Here is an 8,244-nt window from a genome sequence, read left to right as displayed (position 1 = left end):
TCCCTATGTACAAGTAAATTAAAAGGGAATAAGATCTGTAGTCACTCAAAGCAATTCAGAAGACAGCAGGATGTACTATGGTTGTTTCATGGTTCTGCACAACATACTATAAGTACAATGCTATGCTGTGTCGCTAATAGAAGTCCCTAGTGGGACCCTAAAATACCTCAATATACCTCCAATTTTATATGGAGACATGACAACCTTTTTTCTTGAATACATATAGAAGGAAGGGAGCTGAACACAACAGCATGTTAGTATCTGTAGTGTATGGCATAGTTACCCTGCCTTATCTGGCCCTCCAGCAGTACAGCAGAGCTCTCATTAAATCATTAGTCCTCTAAAGGTACTGAGGGGACTATGTGGTCCCTGTAAGGTAATATATATATATATATATATATATATATATATATATATATGCATGGTCGCTTCGATCTGCTCAGAATTGGCTTCAGTCTGCTCAAGCACTTCACTTTGACATGACATAAATGAAGAAACTATGGGTCAGTGTTTTCATGTGTATCAATGAGCGTTACTAACCAGTGGTATAATGGACAGGAAATGACTTTAATGAAAAATAGACTAAAATGTTAGCTTATTTGATGGCCTTTTAGTTCGTTACTGGTGGCTAACACCTTTAATGTATATTGTTATCATAAGTCTCCCGAATCTGTCAAATGTACAGAATGATATATCATTTAAGACATCAGCCCCTGTTTGAAGAATTGAAGAGATGTGGTTAGAAGCAAAGAGTTTAAACATTTTATCCATGAAATCCTTTAAAACATTTTACACCAGTTTGAAACTTGAGAAAATGGATCGACATATTGTGACAGATTTACGCATTCCTTCTGAGCGCTGTACACACATAATGCATTTGGTAATAGCGTTTTCTCAGAAATAACAATTTAGGAAATGCTTTAACCTGAAACGTTCTACATTATTTATTTTGTGAATTGAATCATGCCAACAAAAAACATAGTCTTTGCTTTTAAACCGAACTACACAGACACATAAGGCTAAGTTTCCACTAGTTTTTTTTCTTGCAGTTTTTGGAATACTGCCACTGCAGTTTTTGAGCCCAAATCAGACATGGAGCCATGAGAGAGGAGAAGTATAAGTCCTTCCTTTATATGTCCTATTCCTTTTGAGTACACTTCTGGCTTTGGCTCAAAAACTGGCTGAAAAAAAACCAAGTGGAAACTTAGCCAAAAAAGGTTTAGTTCATGATATAGGGGTAAACCCGCATCCAGTCCCCTGGACTCTGCCCACTTCATTTACTTTAGTGATATTGGTCTTACAATAAGGTATATATGTCTATTTATTCCTGCTATGAATGTGTTTTTTTTTTGTTTTGTTTTTATGACAAGGTCTATGATCATGTTGGACACACCAAAGTAACAGGTACACCAGCTGCTGTGTGGTCTGACTTTTGACTAAAGTGTAAAATGTGAAAAAATGTTGCACCGTTATTTTATTATATGCATTGTATTGTATTGTATTGTTTTTTTTTTTGGTACTAAATAAAAGGATTTAAAAAAAAAGTAGTTGCCCATGGCAATCAGAGGCCTATTGGAAAATGAAAGCAGGAATCTGATTTGAGCAGTTGCCTATAGCAACAAGATATGACCACTGAGTCTCCTTGTGAAAGCAGCAACATTATTGGAGGAGATGCCCACAGCAGCCAATCAAATATGAGCTTTCATTTCTGATTGCAGAGGAGCTGCCTGTTGTAAACCAATCACGTTCACCAGTCTGGTTACTATGGGCAACAGTTCCACTTTTCATTTGAACTAGTTTCAATGGATTTTCCATTATTATAAACGGGTTTTATAAAAAAATAAAAAAAAATTCACGCTCCAAAATGAACCATTATAATAAAACTACAGAATGATGAAAAAAAAATGTGTAGCTAGACACTAGCTAGTGTACTGCAGCTCCCTTTCCCTGCAGTGGTGCTAGTCCCACACGGTTTGAATGAATGGGTACTATAATAAATGGTTGTACTGAGCGCATTAGATCATAAGCTGCTCTCTCTAGTTCCCCTTTATGATGCCCATATGGCCAAATAGTACAAACGGTCAAATGTTTTCAAGATAGTCACTTCTACAAACAACTGTATTCATACTAGAGTTAGCCCCTTTATCAATCTGTATTTTATTATTTGGTTATTGAGCCTCATAAGCTTCTAGAGTTTATAAGTATTTTTTATTATTCTTGCACTTCAAGTAAATAATGTATGAACAATAACTTCACCATAATTACACAGTAACCAAGCCACATTACAAAAAAAAAATGTATAAATTCATATTAAATAATAATAATTGAGAAAATAAAAATAACGTATATATACTTTTTTACGTTGGAAAATAATTGCTCCCATGTACAATCAATAAGGTAAGGAAAGTTCAAGTCACAATAAAAGATAACATAACACATGGCAGAGATTTCTTAATTAAGCATTCTCTCAATATCACAAGAATGCAAAAACTCCTCCAGTTTTTAAATACATTCTTGCCATCTGTCTCAGGCAATCAACAGGTAAACAGTGTTGCTGTGGGTTATTCACTATCAAATCCCAGTTGCTATGAACAGCTTGTTGTGTCGAACATCTTCTTCAGCTGGCGTTGGAAGATTTAAGACATAAAGTTCAAGGAAATATGCTGTGACATGTCTTGTTTTGATAGACATCAAGGAACAGAGGGAGAAGACTATTTTAGTAATGGTTGTAAGATGGTCTGAAAGACATTAACATAATGTTTGAGGTTGAGTTGTTAAGTTTCACTTGATGGCATGGTTCAAAGAATATATGTGAATTCAAGATAATCCTCTCATTTCCATCCAGATGTCAAATCGTGAAGCTTTAGACAAAGCAAAATTTAAGTAAATGGTTTTCAAATGAACTAAATAGCAGATAACTGTAAACTAAGTAAAGATGTCATTTTTTGGGATGTGTGAATTTCTACCATATGTTCTGTTGCTATCATTAAAATATCCTACAAATACAGTCTAGATATGTTTATGGATTTTACATTAGATAGATAGAAAGATACATAGATAGATAGTTAGATAGATAAACAGATATTAGATAGATACATAGATAAATAGTTACCGTATTTTTCGCCGTATAAGACGCACTTTTTCTTTCCCAAAACTGGGGGTAAAAAGTCGGTGCGTCTTATACGGCGAATACACCCCTATCGCGGCGGTCCCTGCGGCCATCAACGGCCGGGACCCGCGGGTAATACAGGACATCACCGATCGCGGTGATGCCCTGTATTAACCCTTCAGACGTGGCAATCAAAGCTGACCGCCGAGTCTGAAGGGGAAGTGACACTAACCCGGCTGTTCAGTCGGGCTGTTCGGGACCGCCGCGATTTCACCGCGGCGGTCCCGATCAGCCTGACTGAATAGCCGGGTTAGTGCTTACATGCACCGGGAGGGACCTTACCTGCCTCCTCAGTGTCTTCTCCGTTCAGGGATCCCATTTATGACCGGCGCTCTCCTTCCTCGTCATCACGTCGTCGCGTACGTGCGTCAGCGTGCGTAACGACGTGATGGCGGTGACAGGGAGCGAGGATACCCAGCCGGCAGCAGAGACGTTCCGGAGCGATGGGGACATGGCGACAGAGATGGAGCGACATCCAGGGCAGCGGTGACGGGTCCGGAGCGGCGGGGACACGTGAGTATTACCTCCTATGCAGTGGTCTTCAATCTGCGGACCTCCAGATGTTGCAAAACTACAACTCCCAGCATGCCCGGACAGCCAACGGCAGGTTGAAGACCACTATTGGGTTCAAAATCTTTATTTTTTTAGATTTTGCACCTATAAATTGGGTGCGTCTTATACGCCGGTGCGTCCTATAGGGCGAAAAATACGGTAGATATATAAATAGATATTAGATAGAAGATAGATAAATAGATGATAGATAGATAGATGGATAGATAGATAAATAGATAGATAGATAAATATATATATATTTTTTTGTTTTGTTTTTTAAAGATAAAGGAATTAAAGTAATGGATGTAATGCAGTCATAGAACCCTATGATGATCTAGAACAGTGTTTCCCAAGCACAATCCTCAAGTCCCCCCAACATATTATGATTTTGGGATATCCCATACAGAGAATACTTATGATGCTTGATGCACAGACCATGATTATATCACCTGTCAAATACTATGGCAATCCTAAAAACATGACCTGTTAGGGGTACTTGAGTACTGGGCTTTGGGAACACTGCTCTATATGATCTAAATTTGGTTCAGTAAAGCCAAAGAAGCATATGGATCAGTATAGTAAGTATGAATATGAGTTTCAATTTCACAGCGTCGACAGGCCCAACAAATCCCCTCGTGGGTGGGAACCATTGCATTGGATTTTATAGCATAGACACTATCCCCCTCCTGAAAACACCTTGGGGGAGATTTATCAAAATCTGTCCAAAGGAAAAGTTGTTGAGTTGCCCATAGCAACAAATTAGATCACTTCTTTTATTTTTTTAGAGGCCTTTTCAAAAATGAAAAAAAGCAATCTGATTTGTTGTTATGGGCAACTCAGAAACTTTCCCTCTGGACTGGTTTTGAAAAATCTCCTCCTTATATGGATGAGGGGTTGCATTGTTTACATGGTCTTACATCCAGTTTGCTTTGTTACTCAGATATGAGATCAAACTGAAGTCTGTACTATATGGTCCTGATCCTCCTGTTCATCAGTTCTGCAGTGCTGGGCTGCATTCTGTTCTGGAGCATGGGGTCACATGTTGTAGTAGAAAATTTGCCAGTCAGTGATTTCAATCCCCCTCATTTCCAATTTTTAAAACATAAAGATGTAATAATAAATAAAGTGATATTCTTTTACATTTCCTGCCACAAATAATATGTTTTGAGTTGCGCCAAACATTTTATGGTAAATGAAAGGTGTCACAACAAAGTGCTATTGGTCGCGCAAAAAGGAAGGCCCTCATATGACCGACCCTATGGATGGAAAAATAAGTTGTATAACCATTTAAAGGAGGATAGAAAAAAAACAAATACATAACAATAAAAATGATCTGTGTCCTTAAATGGGCATTATCAGATACAATAACTTTCTTGATTTTGTACATCATAGGAACACATTAACCCTTCTAATAATTCATCTCCTTTTTAAAAAAAAAAAAGCATAGCTTATAAAAAGACCCCAAGGAGTTCTCATACCATCCATAATGTGATCCTTTCTGGCTGCAGCATCATCTTTGTCCCAGCTGAAGCACAGACTGTGACAAAGTCCAGAAAGTGAGGGTGGGACTAAAACTCATCTGTGCTCACTCCTGTCCTGTCTATCAAACTTCTGTCTGAGAACAAAGAGTAGGAGGTTACAGAGCAGCCTGATGTAATTTGATGAAGAGACTCAGCACAGCACAGCAGACTTAGGGAGAAAGGTGAGTCATGCAGGGGGACGGCAAGAGACAGACATGCCCACACCAAAGCACAGGATGAAAATCAAGAGAGTACTAACAAGAATATATTTGTGAGAGAAATTTGTGATAAACACAATAATTATATGTGCATGATAAGAATTAGGTACTGAGTAATATATAACCTTTTTTGTGGGATAGGACAGGTACTCTTTAAGGCCAAAATGGGTGGTGTCCTTAAGGCAGATGTTCTTTGTATAATGTTCTTTGAATTTCTGTGACATGACCATTCTCTTTTACATAAACTATAATACGTCAAACCAAACATCAGGACCACTTATAATAAGAACATAGAGGTTTAAAAAATATTCAGAATTTTCTCAATTCTTTAAACATCCCTTTCCAAAGCAAGGATGGTTGTTAGATGAGCCAGAAAATGGACAAGCTGCGGATAGACAAAAATGTGTGTGTCAGCAGATATCCATAATACAACAAAACATCTGCCCAATTGTCAGAGAGATTTGTTTTCCAAGTGTGTACATGTGATAAGTTACAAAAAGACAATGGCATGATGACAGCTGTGAGAAATGGTACCTTCTGCCCACATCTGTGGAGTCCTAAAGGCCTGATCAATCGTCCCCACATATGGGGAACAAATATGCTCTGGTAGCAATTTTTTTTTTCTGTTGTTTGTTTCCCTTTGGAATTGTTTACTTTCTTCTGATGGTAAATGAGTGTATTCCATCAATGAAGAAACCCCAGAGTGAAAATGTAATTTCCAACAGCTAAATCAGACTTCATAAACTCACCTGTTTCTATCACTCATATCTAGTGGAAAGGTTCCAAGAAAGACATTAATAAAAATGACATACGACATATTTTCTCAAGTGGAGAACTGGGATTGTTTTATAACCTTAACTTAGTTAATTCATATGTTTCCAGTTCATTATTTTTTATTTTTTTTTATTTTTTTTTTGGAAGTTGACACATAGAAAACTCATATTTCATACTGTTGTAGATAAAATTCACGGAGTCCCTTACAGTGCACTCATAAAACTAAGGAAGGAAAATATATCAAAGGAAGGCTGAGTTACTCCCGTGTTCATTGGGAAGAAAATATTTATGTTCTTGAGTCAAGTTTTGAAATACGGTGAGTAGGATAACAAATGTGAGACACGGTCACTTGAGATGCTTTGAAGGGTAAAAGTATACAAAAATTCTATTTAAAAATAAAGAACAAAATAAATAAAAATGGAATATGTAAATAGGAAATATGCACTGCATTACTACGGTGAAATTGGTACAAATCTTTATACACTGACTAACACATCACAATGATACCAAAAAGCTACCTTTTGTTTTATCTGTTTATCTACTAACCTAAATATTTGTAATTTTTCTTTCTCTAAACATTTTAGAAATTTTTGACAAAACATAATTTTATAACAAACTATAACTGTGAAGCAAAGGAAATCAAAATGATCCTCAAACGCAACTGGCATATGATCTGTAGTGACCCCATACTAAAGGAAATTGTACCAAGCACACATTTAGATGGTCTAAAAACTTATTAGCTCCTAATAGACTAAAAAATAGTAACTGTAGTGGAAGAAATACAGATTCCTTATTAAGTTCTGGGAAAAAGGGCTGCTCACCCTGTAATAATAAACTCTGCTTATGTTGCAGCAGGATTGGCATTCATGTAGATACATTTGAATCATACCATACGGAAAAAAAAACGTTCTCTATCGCCCATTACGATAACTGTGATACTCAATTTGCAGTATAATTATTATTTTGCAGTTGTCACTTACAGTACGTAGGACGCACAGTCCAAACAGTGCGTTGGCGTATGTGCAAACATAGATCAAATATTAAGAACAACTTCTTATTGCACAGTGGGGGAGATTCTCAAAAACTACTGTAATTTCTGTTCTAGCGATATTATTCACACCTTTTTTTTTTACCTCACATTTTCAAAGGTCTTTTGTGATGCTTAAAAAATATTAAAATATGTGAAAATTAATTTTCGCACCACTTTTGTTTTTTTGCAGCCAAAAAAAATTTTTTTTTGCAGCCATATTAGATTTTTTTTGTACCAAAATTGCCGAGTTTGGTGCCAAAAGTATAACTTTTTGCGCAAAAAATTCAGTTTTTTTTGTGCAAAATTTAACATCCCAGAAAATTCTGGCAGAAACATCTCAAGAAATATTCCATGGTTACTAGTGCCCAGACAGGCAATAACTGTATAAATAAAACATTTCTGAGCTTAGTGCAGGTGCAGTGACCAAGAAAAAATAAAAAAAAGAATATATCTTTTTTATAACATTTTTCAATAATAATAATAATTTTTCAATTAATTACTTAAATAACACCTTTTCCCCAAAAAACAAAGAAAAAAAAAACAATAAAACTACAACCATTTCTGCTATTAAAAAGCTGGTGTGAAATTTGTGATGTAAAATGGACACTCACCGCTTTGAAAATATCATGTAAAGCAGACAATATACGTGGACACGCCCACTTTTACAAAACTGGCGTGAACAGTGTAAACCGCGGCACAAAGCTCTTTGAAAATGTGGTCTATACTTTTTGCGCCAAAATGTTGGTGCAAAATTCTATGAGAATCTCCCCCAGTGTCTCTAGACATTTCTCTTTGATTCATAATAATGACATCTCCTCTTTACGCTTGATCATATTAGAAACAATAACTGAAGACACTCCAAACCACTACCTACGACTCTTTCAGAATGAGTGAGCAGCAGAACAGAGAGATTTTTGAGCCAAAATCAGAAGCTATATACATAAAAAGACATATAAAAAATCTGCCTGACCTAGTAAGTAA

The sequence above is a fragment of the Hyla sarda genome, chromosome 6 (assembly GCF_029499605.1).
Source record: "Hyla sarda isolate aHylSar1 chromosome 6, aHylSar1.hap1, whole genome shotgun sequence".
Taxonomy (NCBI): Eukaryota; Metazoa; Chordata; class Amphibia; order Anura; family Hylidae; genus Hyla; species Hyla sarda.
Note: the sequence above shows the minus strand (reverse complement) of the source record.